The sequence below is a fragment of the Canis lupus genome, chromosome 23 (assembly GCF_003254725.2).
Source record: "Canis lupus dingo isolate Sandy chromosome 23, ASM325472v2, whole genome shotgun sequence".
NCBI lineage: Eukaryota > Metazoa > Chordata > Mammalia > Carnivora > Canidae > Canis > Canis lupus.
The window spans coordinates 13,690,836-13,718,630 of record NC_064265.1 but is presented as its reverse complement, the minus strand read 5'-3'; the positions used below and the strand labels follow the sequence as shown (position 1 = coordinate 13,718,630).

Below are 27,795 nucleotides of genomic sequence, written 5' to 3'. Positions count from 1 at the left end.
AGATGCTTTCAGTGATGCATCTGTCACACAAAGTGTGGCCATGCAATAATTCTCATTTCCCTTTCCATGATCCAATATCAAGACAGTTCTTATATAGAAAGGCATCTCTTGTCAAAACAGCTGTTACCTCTCACATCAAACTGCCAGTTTTAAGAAGCTGGGGTTAAAGAAAATAAGATTCCACCTCTACTTCTCTCCACTTCTAATATTAAGTAGAATAACAATGTGAGTAGTGATCATGACGAATGTGAGAAAAAGAATGTGAAAATGTAAATCCCAGATTTATATTTCTAGCTTAGACACCCAGCCCAAACTGAACTCCAAATTCATATATATAACTGTCTCCACTTGGACGTCCAATAGATTCTTCAATCTCAAAACATCCAAAACTGAATCCTTAAAACATTTACACTGTGCACATCCCCTCTCCATTGAGGACAACTCCATCCTTCCAATTTTCCAAACCTTCTGCAGGACAACTAGGGACTTTTCTCATTTTCTCCTCCCCACATCCAATCTTCCAGAAAACTCTTTGGGTTCCATCTTTAGGAAATATTCAAAATCTAATGACTTCTCACCGTATCCGCCATTCCTGTCATAGCACCAACCACCAACTTCTTTCTCCTGGGCTACTGCAATATCCCCCCCACACACACACCTGTGTTCCCTACAGTCTACTCTCAGCAAAAGAGCCAGCTGACACTTTTATTTTTTTTTATTTTTTATTTTTTTTTATTTATTTATGATAGTCACAGAGAGAGAGAGAGGCAGAGACATAGGCAGAGGGAGAAGCAGGCTCCATGCACTGGGAGCCCGACGTGGGATTCGATCCCGGGTCTCCAGGATCGTGTCCTGGGCCAAAGGCAGGCGCCAAACCGCTGCGCCACCCAGGGATCCCAGCTGACACTTTTAAAACATGACTCAGATCATCTTCCTTTATTCAGAAGCTTCCAGTGGCTTCCCATATGCCTGATAGTAACCGTCAAATCTTCACAGTCATCTCCAGCATTCTGAGGACCACACCTCCTAGCACACTCTCTCTTCTCACTTGTCTGAGCCACACAGGGCCTGCTTGCTCCTCCTGGGAAAGGCAAAGCATTTCTGCCTGAATATGCCTTGCCTAAAATGCCCTTTCCTCATCCTCTTGGCTCACTACCTCACCACCTTTAAATCTTTGTTCTAATCTTACCTCCTCAGTGAGGCTGACCTTCCCCTATTTAATATTTCAACCCCCTACCTTGACACTCTAGATTCTTATTTATTCTATTTTGCTTTTTTCCTTTCCTTTTCCCTTCTTTTCTTTTCCTTCCTTTTTTCTTTCTTTCTTTCTTTCTTTCTTTTTTTTTTTTTTTGCACACGGTGTTCAGTAACTTCACATCTTAGAATGCCAGCTCCATGTGGACAAGGATCTACCTTGCTCATGGCTGTATACCCAAGCCTGCAGCAGTGACAGACACACAGCAGACCCTCAACGCGTATTTGCTGGCCAAAGAATTTTAAGCGAAGGTCTCTCATCAAGCCAACCATTTCACCTAGGGTGAAATATTTCACCCTGCAGACCTTCTTGGTTTTGAGAACAAAAACACAATCATGCCATGTATTTTTGCTGAGTCCCAACCATGAATGTGATCTTATATCCCTAGGTCTGCTGACTCTCCCATCAGTTAAGCTCTGCTTCTCCTTAAGTTTTAAGTAGCTTAATAGTTCCTTTGCTATTTTGTGGGATTTCAGTTTAAATCTCTGTTTATGGCACATTCTTCCTTGAAAGAGAGGTATCTTTATATTTGTCACCTCCCCCTACTTCAGGGTTTTTGAACTCTGGGTAGCACACCATTAGTGAGTCATGATATCAATAGTGTTTCATGATCATAATTTTTAAAATATGGAAGAGAAGTAGATTAGAAATAGAATACAATAGAAATAAAATAGAAATAGAATAAGATAGAAAATATCAAATAAATTATACATAATAGGGGTAAACATTTATTTAGTGAAATTTTGTCTTATATCCATGTATTGGTTTGTGATATAAATAATATTTCTAATATTGGATTTCTGTCAAAATATGTTTGAAAAACACTGTCCTATTTGACTTTCAGGCCCATAAGGCAAAGAAAGTTCTCCCTCATCCTTCTATTCTTTATAAGGCCATCACACTGCCTTGTAAGTAGGCTAAGAATATGATTTGAATTGAATTGATACTCTGGACTTCAGGACTTTTCTTTTCATTAAAAAATATTTATATGCTAATATATGGCTGACATAAACACCCATTTAAGTGATGCTACCACCCTAAAAGTGATGACGTAGAAGCAATCCCAAATGCCAGCCTATTATTAGAAATCCTTGAGTCCTGTACACCACTGCTGCTCTAAATGTGGTGGTGAACTAATCATGGTGTGCAAACATTTTTGTCGCTAGTCTACAAAGAGATCATTGAGAATAAACATTTAGAGACTTTTATACAATTTGACACAATAATTACATGTTTATTAAAACTAATAATAAAAAATAGAGATTGTATTTTTAAATTTTTATTTCACTTTTCTGGTAATTCATTTTTATTGTATTTACAAAAACATGGCTTTATGGTGGTTTGGAGATTAACAAAAAAAAAAAAAAAAACTGATCCTTCACAGAATTCAAGAAGTACTATTCTGAAATATAAGTGGAAGATGTTCATTTCCAAATTATCAAAGCACAGATTTTTTTCCTAAAGTTCTTGATTCTTAGTGTGGACAGAAAGTGTTGTATGTAGCCTGGCCCTGATTGAAGTCACATGTATATTTGCTATCACTTAGTAGATTATATTCATGTATTTCATCTGTAACATTCATGTCTCTTGGCTATTGACCTCCAAATCATTATGAATATGCTTCTGTATATATATTTATTGATATTAATCATTACATATTTCTTGTGCTTAAATAAGAAGTACATTATAAGACACATAACAAAAATAGAAATTAGAAAGGTTGAGCTAAAAATAATAAATACTCATTGAAGTTCTGGCTTAGTATTTTCCTCCTGTCCCCTTAGGATGCCTATACTTCCACTTCAGAGATTCCTACTTTATACCTGTGGCAGCAAACTTTTCCTGAAAGGTCTGGATAGTAAATATTTTCAACATTCAGTCTCTGTTACAACTACTCAGCTCTATGAAAGCAGCCATAGGCAGTATGTTACCAGATGGGTATGGCTGTGTTTCAACGATCTTTATAAAAAGAGGTGGCAAACCAGATTTGACTTAAGGGCCATACTTTGCTGATCTTTGTTCTGGTCTCTAGAGAAAACTGCTAATCCAGATCCACTCTCCCAGGAAGTACCAGTTGCTCTATACAGAGCAACAAGAGAAATCGAGTCCCAGTTTCTGTTTTATTTTGTTTTAAATCCAAGTAAAAGCATTTTGTAAATGAGGAAGCTAAGGTCCAAAGAGCTGACATTCTCTATGATCCCAGCAAGGAAATTTTGCTGTGTATAACTACAAGGTATGCCCACTCACTGTTATCACCTTGCACTTATCATAGAACTATTACATTTCATAATAACCATGTCAAATTGTTTTATTGATAAAGAACATTCTGTCTCAGCAAATTATGATATCCTATTGATGGTATTTTCCTCAGATTTTACAACATTTCATTAGAAAATATTACATTCATGTCTCAGAAAGCCCAGCTGAATTACTTCTAACTAGTTGGATGGTTAAAAGAACTCAGAGAGAAGTAAAAAGAACACTTGCCATTTGCTTTTAGGAAAGGCTCAAAAATTGGCAAGAATTCAGATTACAAAGGGAAGACATTCTTAGGAGTTTCATTTCAGTAACTGTACCAGGTATTAATGATCCACCTAGGTGTTGTTTAAACATGCACGGTCAATACATTATGCAAACAACACCCGGTCAACAGTAGAGGGCTTTCACACACACTGCACTTAAGACCCAAAGTCATGGTTAATTCATGGCCAAGGATACAACTAATGTGAGCAGTAAAAAAAGTTTTGCCCTGAGGGTCAGCAGATCAAGGAGGATGTTGCTACAACGGAAGTGCTCAAGGACATAAGCTTGCACCTCTTTATTTGTTCTTCTTCTGAACCTAGGCCAAGCAAGACCTGGCACAGTATGGACAGTCAGTGTTTGTAGAATGAACGAATGAATGCCAGGGCTGCTAAAGAGGATTACAGAGATTTCTTAAAGTTGTTCGCATCATTTTCAGTTTTCTTCATTTCTCCTTCTATTTCATTAGGATGATTGAAGAAGAGGGTGAGAAGGAATCTCACTCTGAGAGCAATCTAAATAATCATCTGTGTCATGGAAAAGGAATTGAAGTCCAGAGACATAAAATTCCTAGGCCAAGACTGTATAACAACTGGTAAAGACTTTACAAATAAATAAAATGTACAGATGTTTTCTCACATTTTTACAGTACTTTTTCAAAAACCAAACCCATTATTCTAAGAATGCATCCAGACTATGGAAGTTTCCCAAATTTACTCTGTCTTTAAAACCATAACTAGGAAGCTTTATTTTGTAACTCTATTCAAATTCCAAGTGGATGGGAAATACAATTCATGGGTGACCCATCCCCAGAGAGCTCATAGACTTTCTTACTGAGGTACTCCACTCTTACCCTTCTGTGACCCTAAAAAACTCCCCAGTTAGAACTGATTTTGAGTGGGTGGGAAGAGGAAAGAGTCATTCTTCCCTATCCCCAATCTCTCTACTGAAGGATAGTTCCTTGAAATTCTTTTTAACAAAAGGACCACAATTTTTATTCCATAAAAATACTTAAAATGCAAATATCTCTGGAAGAGAGAAAACAAAACTGTTGACTTAGATTCACACTAAGGGGTAAATAGCTTATCAGATCTTTTCCAGAGAGTAGCTATATACTCCATGGAGAGAAAAAGGCACTGAGGAAAAGTAAAACAAATGTTGCCTAATTTACATTTTTGCTTGAGGCTGCCCTGCCTCTGAATTTAGTGGACTCTCTACCAGATCAATTTCGAAGGATTTGTTCAGAGCAGGTGCAGCTCCAGCATCAGTCCCATTTCTGGGACTTGCTACCTGAACTTTTGCCTTCTCCTCTACCAGCTTGCTTCATGCTCCCAGAAGTCACTACAACAATTGCAATTCTGGCTTTGTCACCATCTATCTCAATGAAGCTCCTTTCTGGATGAAATAAAATACTTAACAAGAATCTTTTTAGGTAATTGTAACCTAGCTGACTAGAAAAGGACTCAGGTTTTCACGAAGACAATAGTACTGGTTGGCTGCATGGGCAGTCGGCTCTGAGATGAACACCTTTGGCCGGAGCTTTATTAGAAAGTGTTCTCAGAATCATCAACCCTGGGAGGCAGAGGGGAGCAGGGCTGGGCAGAGAGAGAAGTTAAACCAAAATACAGTTATAGCAAAGGTCTCAGCCAATCCAACAGAGATCCAGAACTGAGATGGCCCTTTAGAGTTGTCCTGAATTCAGGCAGGAGAACTGCCTCATTCATAACCCAGCATTGACCAGCCATTGAATGAAGTCTGTCTCTAAGAAAGAGGAGTAGTGTTGGGGAGATAGTGGGCAAGGCAGTTTTCTTCAGTGGAGGGCAAGCTCCAAAGAGACCTATCAGCTGAGGGCCACCAGCAATCAGCATTCCCAGTAGCTGGAGAAGTAAGTGCTTCAATCCTGGAAGGGGAGTCTTCATAGGGAGTCATGGCATCCACTACAATAAGTCACTGCCCCTTAAATTACACACTTTGAACCAGGGCTCAGCAAAACAGAAAATTGTTCATTATTTTGTTAGAAATTTTAACAAGATCTGTTCTTTTCAGAAAATTATGTCACTCACGGTAATGTCATCCGCGGTGTTTGAGTTACCAATTCGACATACAGGGATCAATCTGCATTTGCAACTATCATATTGATAATAACTCACTGAATCTGTCTGCTTCACTGTAAGTGTGGTCAGACCCACAAATTAAAATGTTTGAAATGCATATTATCATAAATTACTTTTCTGTACTTTATATTTCAGTTAAAAATATGTGCATGAGTAATAATATTCATATAAATTTTATTTCAGGTTAGTAAAGGAACCATTATATTTTATATGAAAGGAGAGAATTAGATTTGAAAAAGTAATTTAGGATGAGAACTGCCCTAGAGTAATTCTCAAGCCTGGTTACCCATTAAAATCATCTAGGAAGCTGCAAAACACCCTGATGTCCAGGCCATACCCCAGAGCAATTAAATCAGAACCCCCAGAGGTAAAATCCAGGCATATCTTATTTTTGAAACTCTCCAAAGAATTGCAATGTATAGATACAGATTGAAAACTCTGTGCGCTAGCACAATGGTTCCCAAACTTGAGATGTTTCACAATCACCTCGAGAGTTCCTTAAACTATAAACTGCTGGATCCTATCTCCAAAGCTTTGATCCAATAGCTCTGGGATGGGGTTGATAATTTGCATTTCTAATCAGTTCCTGGGTGTTGCTGATGCGGCTGGTTCTGGGACCACACTTTGAGAAACAGAGTTCTGGAAGCTTTGACTGTCTGATCAGAGTCCAACCACATTTAGCAACTCCCTTCTAATTTCTTCCTGGTCCCCTACCTTCCTCTGCTCTACTAAACATACTATGAAATATTTTTTTAAGTTCCTTTTATCAACATTTGGAAGCACACTTTCTCTCTTCTATACAGTTATTTCCAAATCCTCTATCTTTCCATCTCTGAGTAGCACCCACCAGCCATCAGGTAAGTTGACCTCTTAACTTCTTCCATTATTTTTTCATGTCCTTTTATCTTGAATCTCTTTATGATTGTAGGCATGATTCTACAGATTACAGGACTAGAAACATTTCTTTGAAACAGCAAACTAATTGCTTCCATTGCACATGTCAATCCCATTTATGTTGTTGGAAAGCAAATGCACTCACCTGTGTCTTTTCACATTTGCTGTTTTTTTTGTGTGTGTGTTTTTTTTTAATCCTGAGATGGGCCAGTTGCAGCTGTTCTTCTCTTCTATAAAGCATTCTGCTGCCAGGACCTAGAATTGCACCCCATTTGTCATAACTCACATCAAACAATGTCAGCAAATAACACAAAGATGGGCAGTGGTAATTTGGCTACAATCCTTTCTTAGTTCCCCTTAAAATCAGAATATTTCACAGGTGCATTTAAAATACGATTTGTTTGATGCCTACCTCTCTGGAATCCTTTCAATAGGATAGAGAATTTCTAAAATTTGCATTAGGACTTGTTTAAATATATATATATTTAATATATCCTATTTTGGAGGCACTTGTGCTAAGACCCATATCAGCATATCAGCAAACCAAGACTTAATATCTAACCTAATTGCAGTTCAGTCTCTCCCAGGAATGCAACCATCCACCAGTCAATCTGAAACTATCTGGTCAGCAATAGCGAGGTAAGCTGCCTGGCAGCTGCCCTAGCTGCACCAACACCTGCCCTAGCTTCTGAAAGGAAGGTGTGTTTGCCACAAATGATCCATTATGTCTCATCCCCATTCCACCTGTAAAAGCCTTCCATTTTGTATATCTCCTTGGATTTCCTTTCTGTCTATTAGATGCGATGCTGTCCAGTTCATGAATTGCTGAATAAAGCCAATAAGATCTTTACATTCTACTGAGTTGATTTTTGTCTTATAACCAGTTCATACCATCAGCTCCAACACCAAATCTCAAAAGGCAGTTTGGAAGTTCAGATAAAAACCTACTTTCCTCCTTAAGAAAGCCTGAAGAAAAAGACCAAAAAAGCCCTCATTTTCTCTAGTAAAAGAAAAATATTCACACAATTTTTCAGTTTGGCTAAGATTAATAACTCATAATCTGAAGATATTGGCTTCTGTTGAAGTGAATATCAAGATTTATTGACCTGCGGAGTAAATATTAACAGAGGTGAAACTGAGGTTAATAACAAACCTCAAGGGATAATACATCTTTATATTTGCTGAAATAAAAAGTCAGCCCATATATTGCTCATACATACATTCAAAAACCTCTTTAACCAGAAAGCTCTGGAAATCTCTTTGCTGTGACAGGTTGCTTAAATATATGGCCAAATTTCCATCTGTATTAACGTTCTCTGGGTATGGAGGCAGCTAGAAAAGCAAAACATTAATCATTTCCTCTGAGGATCATCAGTAGCCAATCAAAGGGCAACCGCTTATTTACATATTAGATTTGATTGGAAGAAATTGATCCTAACTAGCGTCTCATTCTCTTCTATCTTATTAATGTAGGCAATGCGTTGATCTGATACACATTAATATTTGGTCACCTAATAAGCCCATCTTTCCCCTATGTACAAAATAAAAATAGTCTCAACTCCTAACTTCATACAAATTCAAATAAATATGCTTATTGTCAACAACAAATCTTATAAACTAATGTTTGTTAAAGAGACATTAAAAAAAAACAACAGGAAATATAATTTTACATGAATAAAAAGAGAGATTTCTGGGCTATGGTGTCAGAGGGCCTGTGTTGGAATTCTAGCTTTACCACTTATTTGCTCTGTAACATTGGGCAAATGCTCAATGAAAGATGATTGTAAATGAAGTAAGGACTTCCGGGGAACATAGTGGAGTAGGAGGACCCAAGGGTCACCTCTTCCCATGGATATAACTAGATATCACTCTCAGCAGTGTAAATAATCCAGGGAATGACCCAAAGATGGGCAGGATACATTCCACAACTAAATGTAGAGAAGTAGCCACATTGAAGAGGGCAGGAGGGGCAAAGATGTGGTCATAATTACAGGACTGCCCACCAGAGGGAGGGATGCATGCTATGGGCATATAAAGGAGAGAGAAACAGACTTCCACACCAGGGATCCTGCTGAGGGAAAATGAATCTCCATAACATTTGGCTTTGAAAACCAAAGGGGCCAAATTTCATGAGTTCTTACAATCAGCAGCACTTAAAACTCAGAATTTAAAAAATTCAGTGGGTTCAGCTCTGAGAGAGCTGAGAAGGGGAGAGGAAAGTGAGTCTTTGCTCTTAAAGGGATAGCATAATAAATAGTCCACAGAGATATAGCATAGAAACAGCACTTTGAAAAGTGCCTGGGGGCATATGAGAGAAAGAGGGCTATTTACTAATCTCAGTGTCCTGGAAGGACAGAAATCACTGGGGAACTCCTCTAGGAATAAAGGAACTGGTAGGCACCGTTTCCCTCCCCCCTCTCCCAATGTACACATACACACACAGCCACCTATAGGAATCACTATCTATATCTCTAGCACTTCTACCCTGCAACCCCCCTGTAGTTCTGTGGTTCTGTCAATCCATCCCTTTGGACATCAGTCCAGGTGTTGCAAGGCCCCTCCCACAGAGGAACCAATGCACTCAAAGCTTGCAAGCACCACTATCCCACTGCATCATGCCCTGTGCTGTGTTCCCTGGACCCAGCCCTTGAGATGGCACCTCAGTCCCAGCACTACCAGGGGCCCTCCTGCAAAGGAGCCAGGAATAACAGTTCACAAATCTTGCTAGCTCCACAGCTCCACTAGCCTTATTGGTCTTTCTAGGACCTGACCCTTCCAATAGGATCTTGGCCAGAGCTATACAGGGTGATGCTATAGGCCTGGTATTGTGCATACAGCCCCCACAGTGGCCAGCACCACTCCAAAGTAACTCCTGTCCCAGAGAGGGGGAAAGATAATCACACTACCAGTCACAGGACTCAGCAGTAGACTAGGGGAGGCCTCACTCAGCAAGGAAAACTATCTAGGTGACAACAAATGAAAGTTCCCTGCAGTTCTGTGATACAGCATCTTGGGCAAATGCCTGGTCTGAATCAACTCAAGCCCAAATGTCCACAAACTGACCCACTGAGAACACAGGAATCAAGCACTGTTCACAACAGGCGAAAAAAAAAAAAAATCTTTTGCAGATGACAGGACTGAAGAAAAAATCAGCTCAGCCACAACAGCAGGGTGCACATATCAAGCAAAGGAGACACCCCTGAGGCACCAGGTTCTGATACATGGGGAACACTGCACTGCAGGACACTACAGGACCTCTTATTCAAAGACCATTACTTTCAGGTGCAGGAGATGTAGTTGTCTTTCCTAATAAGCATAAATAGACACAGTGAGTTAGACCAAATGAAGACACAGAGGAATACGTTCCAAATGAAAAACAGGACAAAACCACAGCAAGATCTAAGTGAAATGGAGATAAGTAATGCACCTGATAGAAAGTTTAAAGTAATGATCATAAAGACACTCACTGGACTTGAGAAAAGAATGGAAGACATCAGTGAGACCCTTAACAAAGAGCTAAGAACCAATCAGAGATGAAGAACACAAAAAATGAAATTAAAAAAAAAAACACACTAGATGGAATAAATAGTAGACTAGATAGAGGAAGCAGAAGAATGAATCAGCAAAGTAATGGAAAGTAACCAAACTGAGCAGGTGAGAGAAAAAAAATATGCAAATGAGACTTAGTGATATTAGTGACACCATCAAGCAGAATATCATTCACATTATAGGGAACCTAAGAGGAAAAGAGAAAGAAAAGGAGAGGAGCATTTATTTGAAGAAATAATAGCTGAAAACTTCCTGAAACTGGGGAAGGAAACATAAATCCAGATTCAGGAGGCATGGGGATTCTCCAACAAAATCAACCCAAGTAGGTCCATACCAAGATACACAGCAATTAAAATAACAAAAAGTAGTCATAAAGAGAGAATTTTAAAAGCATGAAGAGAAAAGAAAGCGGTTACCCACAAAGGAAACTCCACTGGGCTATAAGCTGATCTTTTTTAGCAGAAACTTAGCAGGCCAGAAGAGAGTGGCATATATTCAAAGTGTTGAAAAGTAAAAAATCTGCAGCCAAGAATACTCTATCCAGCAAGGCAACCATCCAGAATAGGAGAAATAAAGAGTTTCCCAGACAAACAAAAGTTAAAGGAACTCATCATCACTAGATCAGCCTTACAAGAAATGCTAAAAGGGATTCTGAGTGGAAAGGAAGGAACATAAGCAGGAGTAAGGAAAGTAGAAGCCCTAAAGCAGTAAAGACAAGTATATCTGTAGACATCAGTCAAGGAACTCACAAAATAAAAGGATGTAAAATTTGACTCTATACCTGAAACGTAGAGAGGAGAGGAGTAAAGAATGGGTTTAAACTTAAGCAACCATCAATTTAATATAGACTACTATATCCAGATGTTATATACAAACCTAATGTAATCACAAATCAAAAACCAGTAGTAGATATGCACAAAATAAAAAGAAAGGAATCCAATTATATCACTAAAGAAAGTCAACTAATCATAAGAGAAGAGAGGAAGAGAGAAAAACTACAAAAACAGCCATAAAACAAACAAATAAAGGAAATAAATACATATCTATTACTAATTGCTTTGAATCTAAATGGACTAAATGCTCCAATCAAAAGACATAGGGTGACAGACTGGATAAAGAAAATAAGACCAATATATATGCTGCCCCTGAGAGACTCATTTCAGAGCTAAAGATGCCTGCAAATTGAAAGCAAAGGATTGGGAATACGTTTATCATGTAAATGGAAGTGAAAAGGAAGCTGAGTAGCAATACTTATATTGGACAAAATAGCCTTTAAAACAAAGACGGTAACAAGAGATAAAGAAAGACACTATGTAATCATTAAGGGAACAATCTGACAAGAATATGTAACAATTGTAAATATTTATACACCCAATATGGGAGCACCCAAACACTTAAAGCAGTTAGTTAATAATAAACATAAAAGGAGTAATCAATAGTAATACGATAATAATAGGGGACGTTATCACCCCACTTACATCAATGGATAGATCATCTAGACAGGAACTCAACAAGGAAATAGTGGCTTTCAATGACACATTAGACCTTATGAATTTAACAGATATATTCAGAATACTTCATCCTAAAACATTAGAATACATATTCTTTTCAAGTGCACGTGGAACAGCCTTCAGAATAAATCACATATTAGGCCACAAAACATATTTCAACATAATAAAAAAAGATCAAAGTCAAGTCCATGCATCTTTTCTGACCATAACACTATGAAACTAGAAATCAGCCACAAGAAAACATCTGGAAGGACCACAAATACATGGAGGTCAAATAACATTCTACTAAACAGTGACTGGGTCAAACAAGGAATCAAAGAAAAAAAAAATACATAAAGACAAATGAAAATGAAACCATAACAGTCCAAAACCTCTGGGATGTAGCAAAAGTTGTTCTAAGAGAGGTTTATAGTAATACAGGCCTACCTTAAGAAGCAAGAAAAATCTTGAATAAAAAACCTAACCTTACACCTAAAGGAGCTAGAAAAAGTATGAATGAAACCCCAAACCAATAGAAGGAAGGAAATAGTAGAAATTAGAGCAGAAATAAATGAAATAGCTACTCAAAAATAATTCAGTAAATCAATGAGACCAGGAGCTGGTTCTTTATTTATTTTTTATTATTTTTATTTTTTTTAATTATTATTTTTATTGGAGTTCAATTTGCCAACATATAGCATATCACCCAGTGCTCATCCCATCAAGTGCCCCCCTCAGTGCCCACCACCCAGTCACCACAACTCCCCATCCACCTCCACCATCCACTACCCCTGTTTGTCTCCCAGAGTTAGGAGTCTCTCATGTTCTGTCATCCTCACTGATATTTCCCACTCATTTTCTCTCCTTTCCCCTTTATTCCCTTTCACTATTTTTTATATTCCCCAAATGAATGAGACCATATAATGTTTGTCCTTCTCCGATTGACTTACTTCACTCAGCATACTACCCTCCAGTTCCATCCACGTTGAAGCAAATTATGGGTATTTGTCGCTTCTAATGGCCGAGTAATATTCCATTGTATACATAGACCACATCTTCTTTATCCATTCATCTTTCGATGGACACCGAGGCTCCTTCCACAGTTTGGCTATTGTGGACATTGCTGCTATAAATATTGGGGTGCAGGTGTCCTGCCGTTTCACTGCATCTGTATCTTTGGGGTAAATCTCCAGCAGTGCAATTGCTGGGTTGTAGGGCAGTTCTATTTTTAACTCTTTGAGGAACCTCAACACAGTTTTCCAGAGTGGTTCTACCAGTTCACATTCCCATCAACAGTGCAAGAGGGTTCACCTTTCAGGTGCTGGTTCTTTAAAAGGCAAACAAAATTGATAAGCTTTTAGAAAGATTCATCAAAAAAAGAGAAAGAGAGGATTCAAATAAACAAAATCAGAAATGAAAGAGGAGAAATAACAACCAACACCCAGAAATATAAAGGATTATAAGACAATATTATGAAAAATTACATGCCAACAAATTGGACAATCTAGAAAAAATAGATAAACTCCTAGAAGCATATAACTACCTGAAATTGAACCAAGAAGAAATAGAAAATTTGAACAGACTGATTACCAGTAATGAAATTAAATCAGTAATCAAAAAACTCCCAAAAGTCCAGGACCGGATGGCTTCACAGGTGAATTTTACCAAACATTTAAAGAGTTCATATCTATTCTCAAAATATTTCCCCCCACCAAAAAAAATAGAAGAGGAAGGAAACCTTCCAAATTCATTCTATGAGGCTGACAGTACTCTGATACCAAAACCAGATAAAAATACCGCAAAATAAGAGAACTACAGGCCAATAACTCTGATGAACATAGATGCAAAAATCCTCAAAAAAAATCAGTATAGTAAACTGAATCCAACATTATATTTTTAAAATCATTCACCATGATCAAGTGGGATTTGTTCTCAGGGTGCAAGAGTCATTCAATATTTGCAAATCAATGCAATATGTTACATGAACGAGAAAATTGTATAATCCTTTCAATAGATGCAGAAAAAGCACTTGACAAAGTTTAACATCCATGCATGATAAAAACCCTCAACAATGTAGGTTTAGAAGGAACATATCTCAATGTAATAAAAGAAATATATGGAAAACACACAGCCTTTTCCTGAAGATCAGGAATAGGACAAGGATGTCTTCTTTCACCACTCTTATTCAACATAGTACTGGAAGTCTTAGACACAGCAATCCGACAAGAAAAAGAAATGACATGTATTCAAATCAGTAAGAGAGAAGTAAAATTTTTGCTATTTACAGGTGACATGATACTATATATAGAAAACCTTAAAGACTCCACCAAAAAATTACTCAAACTGATAAAGACTTTAGTAAGGTCACAGAATACAAAATCAATGTACAGAAATCCATTGTATTTCTATACACTAACAATGAAGCAACAGAAAAAGAAATTTAAAAAGCAATCCTATTTACAATTGCACCAAAAATAATAAAATACTTAGGAATAAACTTAACAAAGGCAATGAAAGACCTATAATCTGAAAACTCTAAAACACTGATGAAAGAAATTAAAGACAATACAAACAGAAAGATATCTCATGCTTATGGATTGGAAGAAGAAATATTGTTAAAATGTCATATTACCCAAAGCAATCTACAGACTTAATATGTCCATATCCAAATGCCAACAGCATTTCCCACAGAACCAGAAAAAATAATCTTATATTTATATAGAACCACAAAGGACTTTGAATGGCCAAAATAATCTTAAAAAGAAAAACAAATCTGGAGGTATCACAATCCCAGATTTCAAGTTATACCACAAAACTGTAGTGTTCAAAACAGTATGGTACTGGCACAAAAGTAGACACATAGATCAATAGAACGCAACAGAAAACCCAGAAGCAAACCTATGATTATATGATCAATTAATCTTTGACAAAAGAGGCAAGAATATGCAGTGGAAAAAAAGACAATTTCTTCAACAAAGGGTATTGGGAAAATTGGACAGCTACATGAAAAAGAATGAAACTGGATTGCTTTCTTACATCACACACAAAAATAAACTCAAAATGAATTAAAGACCTAAATGTGAGGCCTGGAGCCATAAAAACCCTAGAAGAAAACACAAGAAGAAATTTATCTGACATTGGCTGTAGCAACATTTTTCTAGATAGGTCTCCTGAGGCAAGGGAAGTAGAAGCAAAGGTAAACTATCGGGACTGCGTCAAAATAAAAATCTGCACAGCAAAGGAAACAATCAACAAAACTAAAAGACAACCTACTGAATGGGAGAAGATATTTCAAATGACATATCCAATAAAAAGTTAGTATCTAAAATATATAAAGAACTCATACAAGTCAACACTCAAACACAAATAATCCATTTGAAATTGGGCAGAAGGCATGAACAGATATCTTTCCAAAGAAAACATACAGGTGGCCAACAGACACATGAAAAGATGCTCCACATCACTTATCATCAGGAAAATGCATATCAAAACAACAATGAGATACCACCTCACACCTGTCAGAATGGCTAAAATAAAAAACACAAGAAAATAGTGTTGGCAAGGATGTAGAGAAAAAGGAGCACTTCTGCACTGTTGGTAGGAATGTAAACTGATACAGCTACTGTGGAAAACAGTATGGAGATTACTCAAAAAATTAAAAACAGAACTATCCTATGAACAAGTAATTGCACTACTGGGTATTTCCCCCCAAAAATACAAAAACACTAATGCAAAGACATATGCACCTTTGAGCTTCTTACAGCATTACTTACAAGAGCCAGATTATGGAAGCAGCCCCAGTGTCCCTCAATAGATGGATGGATAATTATAGAAGATGTGGAATACACACAAAATGGAATATTACTCAGCCATAAAAAGAATGAAATCTTACCATTTGCAACCACATGGATGGAACTAGAGTGTATATTATGCTAAGCAAAATAAGCAGAGAAAGACAAATACCATATGTTTTCGCTCATATGTGGAGTTTAAGAAACAAAACAAACAAGCAAAGAGGAAAAAGAGAGAAAGAGACCAACCAAGAAACAGACTTTTGACTGTAGAGAACAGACTGCTGGTTACCAGAGGGGAAGTGGGGGTGGGGTGTTGGGGAATGGGTGCAATCGATGAAGGGGATTAAAGGATTGCGCTTGTCATGATGGCACTGAATGTTGTATGGAAGTGTTGAATGTAGTATTGTACACCTGAAACTAATCTAACAGTCTATGTTAAGTATAATGGAATTAAAAATATCAATTATCAGTTCTTCTACATATGTATATTATATACATATGTAGAAGAACTGATATCAAATAATAATAATAAGTGAAGTAAAATGAAAATAATAATAGCTCTTCTTAAAGTCATTGGGAAGATTAAAACAATTAGGACATCTAAAGTGCCTTAAAGTATATGCTCAGAACATAGTAAGGGTGCATAAATGTGTGTCATAAAAAATTAAGTTCCAGGGAAAAGAGAACTTCAAGGTCATTTGGCCCAAAGTCTTAAAACATTTTGTTCATGTGATCCAGTTTTCTCTTGTTTGGCCTGATTCATTAAGACTATTCAGTGTTGCTGCTATTAATGTTTACTTCTATTTAAATTTAGTTGCCAACATCTAAAACTCAGGAAAATTCCATGTAAGATAATCTGAATTTGCAGCTTTGAAAAAAGTTTAGGAGATACAACTGAACGGGACTCATTCTCAGAGGCCAGTAATCAACGGGTGCTAGGGCCAAGTGCCTGCTACAGAAAGGGCAGGTGCCTCTGCCCAGTTTGCAAAGTGCACACTCTCCACTTACCATAGTCCCCACCACTCTCTACTACTCCCCATCCTGAGGCTGAGTGTCAATTGGCAGATATTATCCTATTAACACTACTGGCTTCTCTTATAGTAGAATAAAGCAGAAGGAAAAGTATATCCTCGCACCCCAGTCTTTTTCAAAAATGGAAAAAAACAAAACCAACCAACCAAACAAACAAAAAACACGTTTCAAGAAAAATGAAAGCCATTTTCTAGAACATTAAGAGGATTTCTGGGCTTAATATGGAACAAAGTGTGTCCATAGCAAAAGAATACAACTTAATCTGCCATTAGGAAAACCAGTCACTAGAAGAAGCATGGCTGCTGAGTGGAAAGGATGCTGAGGGAAAGCTTAATGATCTGTAAAAGAGCCTGAAATTTCAACAGTTGTTTCTGTTGAGTGTGAGGCAAATAAGTGGTGATGCTATGATAAGCAGTCATTTACATTTGTCACCTGCCCTGCCCACATTGCTACTTGTGCGCCTGCCCCCTGACCAAGCCAAACTTACCCTTGTATAGAGGAAAGAATGGAGGCCAAGGAAGTGTAGGGATTTGACCAATTGTAGCTTGCTAATTAGAGGCTGAGATAAGACTGGAACCTGGTCTTTTGGCTCCACTCCAGAGTCTTTCTATGATTCAAGTGCAAATGCAAACAGCTTCCAGGGCTTCCAGTGTGAATTCGTAGTGACACCCAGTATGAATACACACCCTCCTGTGACTGAACTTCAACCTCATCTCCTAAGGAGACTACAGAGTGAGATATTTAAGTAAATGTGTTAGCTCCCCAGTTAGAAAACACTAATTGCAGGCCTAGAATTATAATTGTCCAAAGTGTTTACAAGATGGAATAAAATATTTGATCCACTGGTTTCTGGGTCAACAAACTATATAAATGAAGTTAACACATGTCTAAGCCTTAATTGCCAAAATGAAAATCTTGAGAGTGAAAAATATAACACAAATGCTTAAACAGTAAATACACATTTGGTGACATGACATCTCACTGATTGCCAGAAATTTCTCCATTTTCGTAGTACAGTAGGAATAGTCCTCATTTCTTTTGAAGAAAATGCAGCATCGTTTTATTTAACCTTAGCCAAGTCTCTGATTCACCCCAATTTATTGTATTATTTCATTTTTGACAGTTCTGTGAGCCCACTGGTCAGACATCTTTGGAAAGATTGAAAGATACATGCCTCAAACTATAAAAATAAGGACTGGGGCCAAACGTTTGTTTAAAGAAACCAACAGACAGACAAACTACCCCCTCCACACACACAGATTGACATGCAATTTACTAACTTCAAAGGCTCTAGTATTGAAATTTACAATTATTTACTCCAAATGCTTTTTGTTTTCTATGCCTTTACTGTTCCTCTTTGGGCCAATGGCTTTCCCCGGTAGAAGATGAAACTTCTTATTTTTATTCTATTGCTTATTTTCTTTCTTGTGAGGTGAGTTTTGTTTTGTTTTAAGATATTAACTGATCTGTTTTTTCTTCAGTACTGCTCTCTTCCCAGCCCTCCTGCTCCCATTCAAGGTAATGGTGCTTTGAAAATTGCCTCAAGGGAGAAATCTAATGCCTCAAGTTGGAAATCCCTTAGAGAGTGAAAACTGGTTTTCAGACTTTGGTTTCCAAAAGTCTAAAACAATCAAAAACTTTGCTGGTCAAACACCAAGAGATAGAGTCAGAGGAGGAGTACTGAAGAGAGGGAGATTGCCTTGAGAGAATGAAGAAGGGGACAAGATGTGAGATGGGGACTTTAAGGTCCCCAGAAAAAAGAGGTTCTGTATCGTCTTCTGGGCAAAGCCCTAGGAGAGATCAAGATAAGACCCCAGGGAAGGGGCATGAGGAGTGGCAGGGCAGGAGAGATTTCAGGCTTCCCTCAGGATTCCATATCATTCACATGAGACCTCCAGATGTGAGAGGACCCTGAGTTCATGAGAAAAGGACATCCCAGCTCTCACGAGTGTAGACTGATATTCAAGATGCATCTTCACAGGTAGACCATCCCCACTCACTTCCAGTGCCTTGGCGCGAGGCAATCTCCATGGGATTACAACTCCTCACAGAGGTTAGAACCTTAAGGAAGCCAATGGGAAACTACATGGACTGGGGGGACAAGAGAGGTAGTCAAAATGCAAATAAAATTGAAAAAAATAAAATTGTGAGATTTTAAAATTATTTTTTCTTGCCTATCTGCATTTATGAACTCATATAAGGACAAAAGTCCAGCACCAGGATTATTCTGACTTAAAAATAAGGTAATAGTCCTATTGGTTTTCGGTAATGAGTTTAACCCTCTTTGAACAACTCTGTCTAAAATCCCTTCACTGAAACCTGTCTTTCCACCAGTGACCTTGGCACCCAAACCAGAAACAAGGACTTCTCTCTGTTTCTTTGGTTTCTTCTACTCCTCAACCCACCTAACATTACATTCTCTTTTTCCTTCATCTCTGTGATTGTAGAGTCCTTCAGATTTGAGCACTTATTTTTTGCTTTGGCCTATCCCCTTTGTGATGGCTAATTGTATGTGTCAGCTTGACTGGGCTGAAGGATGTCCAGATAGCTGGTAAACTGTTTCTGAGTATTTCTGTAAGGGGATTTCTAGAAGAGGTTTGCATTTCAAACAGCAGACTGAGTAAAAAGTGCCCCCTCCCCCATGTAGGCAGGCATCACTAAGCAATCCCTAAGGACCCAAATAGAACAAAGGCCAGAGAAAAGGTGAATTCTTTCCCTCTTTTCTTGAGCTTGGATGGCAATCTTCACCTGCCCCTGATAATACACCCTACTTTCCTGGTTCCCCAGCTTGCAGAGAACAGGTTGATGGTTAGATTTCTTGGCTACCATAACCATGTAAGCCAAGCCAGTTCTCTCTCTCTCTCTCTCTCTCTCTCTCTTTCTCGATTAAGGGATTGCTACTGGAAGATATACCTCGACTAACTAATGCCCCAGTTGAGTTGATACACATATCTGCCCAGGAAAGAGCAGGGATTTAAAGTGCTGGGTAGAGGAAGAGCAAAAGGAAATTGGAGAGTGACATAAGGTTACTTGCAGCCGCAAAAAACTAAACAAAATAACAATCATGGAATGTGTAGGTGATGACAGAAAAGGAGAGAAATGGGCATTTACTGACCTTTTTGACTACTCAGCCAGGTAAGTGCTGCATACTTTAAGTATATTAACTTATTTTAATGTATTTAAAGTTCTTTTGAAGTAGATACTATTGCCCCCCCACCAAATGAGGAAGCTGAAGCTGAGTGAGCATAAATAATATACCCTGGTTTGAAGAGCTGACAAGAGAGGGAACTTGAACCTAGGTCTGGGTGATCATCACTGATGTCCTTGTTGCTTCTAAAAATATAGATGAGAAATTCCTGATTTTTCCTTGGATCTTCCCAGGGACCAAGAGAAAGGAATAGAGGGTCACAGTCGCCATCTCCTGATTATTATAATGATAGCAATATCAAATACATAGCACTCGAAATGTACTTTGCGCCGTTGTACATGCTCCAGATACACTCATTTTATCCACATCACCTTCCAGTGATGGAAATCTTATCATGTTCCTCCGCATTTTACAGATAAGCAAACGAGGCACAGAGAGTTTATAAACATGCCCAAAGCCATGTAGATAGTTGGTAGCAGATCTGGGATTCCAAACCAGGCATGGCTGCGGGGTCAATACCTTTAGCTATTCTGACCATCATCCCCGCATAGGACAGAGAAAGACCAGCAGAGCGTGGAAGAAAAGAAATCCAGAATGCAAAAAGACTTTTTTCCTAGCCATTCCAAGGGCTTTCTCTGTAACTGTATGAAGACAAGGTTTATATCAGTAGTCTGTTACATGGGTGACCTTCAAAGACCTACAACTCATGGCTAAATTTTACCCTGGAAGAAAGCTAGCTACAAGTCATACCATTATAAGTAAAGTTCTTATTTCCTACAGGTAAGAGTGATAAACTGGGTCCTATTTTTGGAAAACCATTAGATTCCACAAAAATACTCAAATCACAAAAATCCATTGAAAGGAACAGAAATGTAAGCTTTTATAAACATCTCTTATGTTAAAAAACACTTAACATAAGTTTGGTTTCTGTATGTACTAGTCTCCTTGAAGTTTGTTAAAATACAAATCAATGAAGTTTGGATTGAAGATAAATTATTTTTCCCAGCAGATTTCCCTATAGCAAGCATAGGCATATGTCACTGCTCTAGGCATCTCAGGCTTGAATTCAAAATTAGAGTGATTTGTCTCAAAAATTTTATTCCAAGTCAGTGTGAATGAACGGAAAATTTTGCATAGTAAAAGCTGGAAGAAAGACAGTTTCCATGATGCCATTTTTTCATTTTTTGCTCTTCTGTTTCAATAACGCTGCTGACAATGACCTCAGCCTGATCTGCCGGTATTGCTAGTCATTGCAGTCATTATTGATTACCCTCTTGGTTTTGGTATTTTGGTGTTCTGATCTATGTTACTGAAAATGCAGGCATTTTTATTGATGTAACACCATTGTTTTAGAATTTAAATAAATCTGAAAATTATTTGCATATTGATTGCATACTTAAAGGATTCTCTGCCGCATTCAAATTTTGTATTGAACAAAGCTTCCTTGTTTAGAAAGCATTTTTCTAAAGCTCCAGAATCCTCAAGAAGTGGAGGGAAATGACAATTGATAAAGTAAAGCTTCATTCACAAGAATAATTCTTATCTAGTTCAAAGGCTTTCTGAACAAGTGGTATATAAATCTGACAGTTTTGAAATTGGAACAGGTAACTCTTCTTTGGAGTATCAGCAGTACAAGATAAAACCAAAGAAGACATAGATAAACCTGAAATGCTTTCTTTCGAGACAAAAAAATACTGCACTTTCTCTCCCTCCTTCTCCCCCCTCCCTTCCTCTCTCTCTCTTTCTCAACTTCTCTCTCTTCATAAAGTTTCCCTTGAACAGGACATACAATTACAAAACTATTTGGGGATCCTTGGGTGTGGCGCAGTGGTTTAGCGCCTGTCTTTGGCCCAGGGCAGGATCCTGGAGACCAGGGATCAACTCCCACATTGGGGTCCCTGCATGGAGCCTGCTTCTCCCTCTGCCTGTGTCTCTGCTTCTCTCTCTCTCTGTCTATCATGAATAAATAAATAAAATCTTTAAAAAAAAATTTACAAAACTATTTGAAGATGAGCCTTCTTTCTCATTTTTCCCTGACAAAACACACAAAAGCCATGTCAGCAGCTAGAAAAAGCTGTGCAAAAACATGTTCACAACTCCCCAATTACAGTACTCATTGCCCCTAGTTTTATTTTCAGATTTAGCTTTTTATTTTTAAAAAAATAGCAAGTTACATTTTACATCTTTTCATGATATCATCTCTTCTATGTAATGTGCTTCGATGCTTTGTTAATTTTATCTGTTAATATGTACTTAGCGTTTTTATTTTCAATATATTTGAAACTTTCTAAATATTTTATGTGTTTATATGTTTTGAGGTTGGAAATGTGTTTCTATTAATTTCTTGGTTTAAAAAATTATTTTATGAATCCTGAGCATGCTTTAAAAAGATAGCAATAATGCCAATATTATGCAAATTAATTGCCAAAATTAATCAATCAGCAAAAATAAAAAAAAATTATCAATACAAGTTGAGTTTTTTAAAATAAGTGACTTAGGTGATGCAATATTTACAAATAAAGCTGCTGTCATTTGTATCTCACTTAGAATTAAACTCTACTTACACTATCTCTTTAGAATAATTTCTCAATTTAATATGCACAAAAACCACCTGAAGATATTGCTGACCTTCAAGTTCTGATTCAATAGGTCTGGGTTGGGGCCTAGGAATTTGCAATTTATAACAAATTCCCAGGTGATAATGCTACTGGTCCAAGGGTCACACTCTGAGTAGCAAGGCTCGTTGAGTCTACACACATTCCACCACTAGGCTCAGTTATTCCCAAGTGAATGCTAGTTATCACTACCAGGTAGGATCATTTTAAAGCCTGTGATTTGAATGAAATGGAAGATGCGTGCTGGGAGTTATGAGGTAGGAGAGGTGGGGTGATCTTGACCTTAAAGGTTGGCCAAGGATTTGATGTATGTGGAAGAAAACTGAGAGTCATGCATTCTTAGGAAGAAGGATCTAGCAAGCATTCTGGTCATATAAATTGCCTTCTGGTACAATGAATTGAAGTGGACGAAACTGGCTGAGACTGTTTCCAGTCCCTCTTGCAATCAATGGCACAAAAGGAACATGAAAGTGAAGCCAGCATCCCACCTCCCCGCCTCCCCCCAACCCCCCCTCACCGCAATGGCTTGTTGCTCCTCTGTTCCCAGGAAGCAGTGAGTGGCTGGCCCAGAAATCCCACCTGAGCTTTGGATGGTGAGACTAGCACAGCAATGGAACTGATCACCTGCGCTCACCGCATGCTTTGCCATCTCCTCCTTAGAGCTCCTTCTGAGTGTGCCTGGTTAGATCAGGTGACCCTCCTGCATGCCTGCATGGTATGCAACTCCTTTCATCCTAACCATCTTTTCACCCTTTATCTCTCTTTTGAACTCTGTGCCCCCCCCCCGGGAGGGGGGGGCACACATGGACTGTTCATACCTGTCTGTTGTATACCTGGCACACAGCAGACTGATTGTGCAGCCTCTAGTGGACACAGATCATTAAATATTTGTTCAGTAAATGAGACTTTGAGCAAGTCTCTTGTCTGAATGTTTTTTTTCCCACTGTTAAATTAGGGGATGACATGGAGCAGAGTGAACTGGCTGCTGTGCTCCTATAGCTGCTCAGCTGGTTTTCCTTTTTGCTTTGACCTCTATGTCAAGACAGTGGTTTTAATGCTTTCCTTCCACCCCAAGACTCTACTTAATCCACCATCACTCACACTAGTCTCTCTGATTCAATGCAGGTCTTGTTCCTGGATTAGAGGACAGGCTTTATGCCAGCAATGACCACAGAGTATCTCCTACCTTTTCTCTGTCTTCATTAAGCATTTTGCTCAGATAGTGCTCAGAAGGTCACAAGGAGTGCAGGGGAGGTTAGGAAGTCAGGAAGCTTCCTTGGCAGTGGCAAAAGCACCCTGGTCCCAAGTTTCCCAGTAAAAGCAGCCTGCAGCAACATGGTGATGCTCATAACCACTCAAGAGGCACCAGTAATTCTAGTGTCCCATCTTGCTTGCTATACCCTCCCAAGCAGGAACTCAGAGCTCCCTGCAGCTTTCACTGTGTTTCGTTAGTGGCAAGGGCAGGAGGTTCACCTAGTACAAGGAGTAGCCTTTATATATGCAGAATCACCAGGTAGTCACAGTCAATAACACTAAGTGAAATCATTAACGTTGTAATGAGATATGGGGCACAAAGCCCACTCAGTGGCCTTTCAGATTGCCACTGGTTCACCCTGCAATTTGGGGGCCTTGCTCATGACCATCCTCTTGCCCAAACAGTGGGAGCCAAAAATGGTACTTTCTTGGGTGTTCCAAGTGTCATTTCATGGACAAACTCACCCTGTACAGGTCATCTTTTCATGGGACAGAGCTACTGTCTCATATCAAAGAATGTGCAGACATAGTAGCTGGAGCCCCTAAGTGCTCTAAGAGAGTGCTTTAAATGAACTTTGAATATTACACTTTCATTCCAATAAAATTGTGTATGTTTTGGATGATTTGTTTACTGAGGATGGCTATAGTATTTAAGTGCCCATGTTTGCATTTTGGTTTATGATCACAATAGTGCCAAGATGAATGCCTTTGATTATTGCAAGCTAAGGACAATAATAGAGAACAACTATATGTAAATGTTAAATAATTCCTTCCTGTCGAGTGAAGGCAAGAACCTCCTGACTTCTACGGATTAGGATTTGCAGAAGTTCTATTAGAGAAGAGTGCTGGAAAGGTGGTCCTTCAACACAGCATCTTATAACATAGGTCGTGTGAAACACATGAGACAATTTGCGATTACAAAGTCTCATATTTATCTGGAAATGGCACCCTAGTTTCAGCAAGATAGTATCACCCATCACATTGAATTTATGTCATTTTGATTTTTAATGGTCTTGTGCTTTTTAAATTTTAATTTGTAATTTGTTTTGATTTTATGTCTTTTTAATAAATGCAAACATAAGTTTATTGAATCTTTTAGGTTTATATGTATTTAAGTAAAGTTTTAATAAAAACAATTTAAGCCTATTTTGGAAACTAAGAAAACTTTCCCTCCCAAGAGAGCATCCATATACTAATTGAGCTTGAGAAACAATGAACAGCCTCTTCATAACATCCTCTTTAACCTCTCTGTTCCACATCAATTCAGTCAAAGCAGCATGAAGAGGAACACAGCTGATTTCAAATGAAAGCACCATCTGTAAGGGATTCCACCGGTCCCTTTTGTTATACTAGTGCACCTATTCCCAGCTGGTAGGAATGGTGGCTCTAATGGCTCTTAGCTGTCCCCTTCTCTGGAGAATTGCCCTCAGACAAAAGGGAGCCCACAAGAAAGATTATACCTTCCTCTCCCAACAGAAGATACCCCACAGACATATTGACTTGTTGACTTGAGGTGCAAAAACCCAGTCCTCTTGTTTCAAGATGGACTCAACTCTGTGATCCATTTCATGCTCCAGAGTTCTCTGTGATAGAAGCTGACTCCAGAAGAGACCACACTTTTCCTTAGTGTCTTGTACTCTTTATCTTGCTTTCCTTACTCTTCCTCTTCTGAGAGCACACCCCCAATGTTCAGCCATGTTCCTGTCTGAGCCTCTGTTTCTGGGAACCCACACCTAAGATACCTTTCCAATCTATAGGAAACCTACCTGGCACCAAGATAGAGTCTGCTGTTTGAGCACACATGAAGTCTCTGTGGAAATTCCTTCTTCTTCTCTCCTCATTACCATGAATAGGTGACACATATCTTATTCTCCAAAACATGAAATTTAATAACCAAAGAACTCTGGCAGATTTAACTTGAGGATTTCTGACTCATAGTCTGTGCGAGAATATCAAAACTAAAATGACTCCTTTATATATTTCTAAATCTCTAAAACCAATTTTCAGGATCCAATTATATGGAACTCCTCTAATCTGAGAAATTGACATCTCCCCAGGTACTCACTTCTACAGCAGACTGAACAACCTTTAGACCCTAGAATAAATATACCTGCGACCAGTTATCCATCTTTATCTATTATGACCACTTCTCTCTGTTTGGTAGAAGTAACTTAAGTCTTCAAGTATGGAAAATAAAATCCCTGATGGTCAACCTCTATTCTGTGTGTCATTTCATGAAGCTTGTAGAATTAGACATCTTTATATTTCCTGTCATCCTATAGCTTCCCTACTCACCCCCTGGCTTAGAAGAAAACAGAAGAAACCCACACCAATTAACACGGAGTTAATAATAGCAATAGTGATCAGCTATTGAGCATTTACTATATATCAATTACTATATGAAGAATTACCTTATTTAGTGTTCACAACTGCCCTGTGAGGTGAATATTATCACCATTCTGCAGGTAAGTAATCTGAGACCTCTCCAGGTTAAGTAAGGTGTCTAAGATCACGTGACTAGTAATGACCTCAGGTCTCTTCAGTCTATGCATTACTTTCTCATTGATAGGACAAATCACGTGAAAATGTTTGTTTCTCAACAGAGATTTCATGTGGCCTACCTAGCATTACCTTGAGTCAGTAGTCTATGAATCAACATAGTTCATGATGACAGTTCCTTGTTACTGTGGCAAATGATTAAAAAATTTTCTTTCTGCTTTTCAATAAGAGAATATCCTCAGTAAGAGAGGATATTATCCCATTCGTAATACGTACCCATCAAAAGAATGTTAATTTGCTTAACACAGCAACACACTCACAATACTGATGAAACAAAAATTATGCCATTCGGTTATAGGTATATCAGGATTTATTCTACTATTCTGTCTACTTTTGTGTGTTTGAAAATGTCTATAATTTAATAAAACACAATCAAAAAGAAATATTCAGATTGTGTTCTCAAACAATGTATAGTTTCTTTTCATAGAAAAGGAATTAAAGTGTTTGCCATATAAACACACTTACCTTATGGCTTCACTTGATACAACCTAACATTAAAAAAATTTAATAAAAAATCCATATATCAGCAGAATTTCTATTTGGGTATGAGGTTCAGAAATCTTATTAGATTAACCTAGAAGTTTGGGTTGATTTTTTTCCTGTATAAGAAGTCTGGAGGTGAGCAGTCCAGGCCTGTGCAGCAGGCCCATGAAATCATCAATATCCCAGTCCCCTCCATCTTTATCTTCACCATCCTGGCCATAGGCTTTCATCCTAATGCTCACATAACGGCTGCTGCATCTCTAGACCACGTGTGTGTAGTCCAAACAGGAGGAAGGGGACAGAGCCATAGTTCTCCCCAGTGTTGACTTATTAAGGAAGACAAGTCCTCCTCAGCCTCCTGCCTCTAACTCACAGACCACAACTATGAACTGACCACCGTAGCTATAGGGGAGGCTAGGAGTTTGGATACCTCACTTTCTAGTATTATAGCAGCATTTCAAACTGAAATTATGTATTCTATATTGGCATAAATCTTAGTTTGCCTGTGTTAGTCCTGGTTTACACTGGTAAAGTAGTAACAGCATGATCATTAATGGGGTCCCCTTCTAGCCTTAAATGTCCCTATTTGAGTGACAAATTATACAATTCACCTTTCTATAATAGAGAATGGCAAAAGAAGTGCTGAGCAAACCAACCCTTAGACTCTGTCATACTCCAGCAACCAAAATAATTGAAAATCAATGTAAATCTTAATTTACAGGCTTTCATGAAAACACCAAAAGTGTGTGTATTTATAACACAAAGCTAAACTTCTTTCAGATTTTCCTTCCTATTTCTCTCGTTGCCAATATCTTAATATATGCATGGCTGATGCCCTAAAGTGCCTTTCCTCTTCCATTCTAAGTCCAGAAAATTCTCTTTCCAACTCAGTCTGGATGCCTTCTTTCTTTCCACTCCAATCCCCTGTCTGGCCCAGGTTTTTTTGTGCCAGTCCTCTCAGCTTCCCCACCACCTGTTCCACTTTTCTTCTTGCCTCACCTCCACAGTAGAGTAAGTAGAACCTCTTCCATCCCCCCCCTTCTCTGCTCCAACTAAAGAGCCCTTTGTCTCTGTTGCTATTGACAACC

At 38.3% G+C, this 27,795-nt stretch overlaps 2 long non-coding RNA genes across 2 annotated transcripts in view; one reads left to right on the top strand and one right to left on the bottom strand.

Moving 5' to 3' along the window:
• Positions 1-4,415, top strand: part of LOC125753417 (uncharacterized) — a 60,063-nt gene extending 55,648 nt beyond the window's left edge. Inside the window, exon 3 of the long non-coding RNA XR_007405194.1 lies at positions 4,245-4,415. This is a non-coding gene — a long non-coding RNA (uncharacterized LOC125753417). The remainder of the gene's footprint in view (positions 1-4,244) is intronic.
• LOC112668664 (uncharacterized) lies at positions 698-27,765 on the bottom strand. The gene is made up of 3 exons (XR_003141777.2): positions 27,707-27,765; positions 6,929-7,038; positions 698-1,081 (listed from the first exon to the last, which is right to left on the bottom strand). It is a non-coding gene; the product is annotated as an uncharacterized LOC112668664 (long non-coding RNA).
• Between the last annotated feature and the right edge of the window lie 30 nt (positions 27,766-27,795).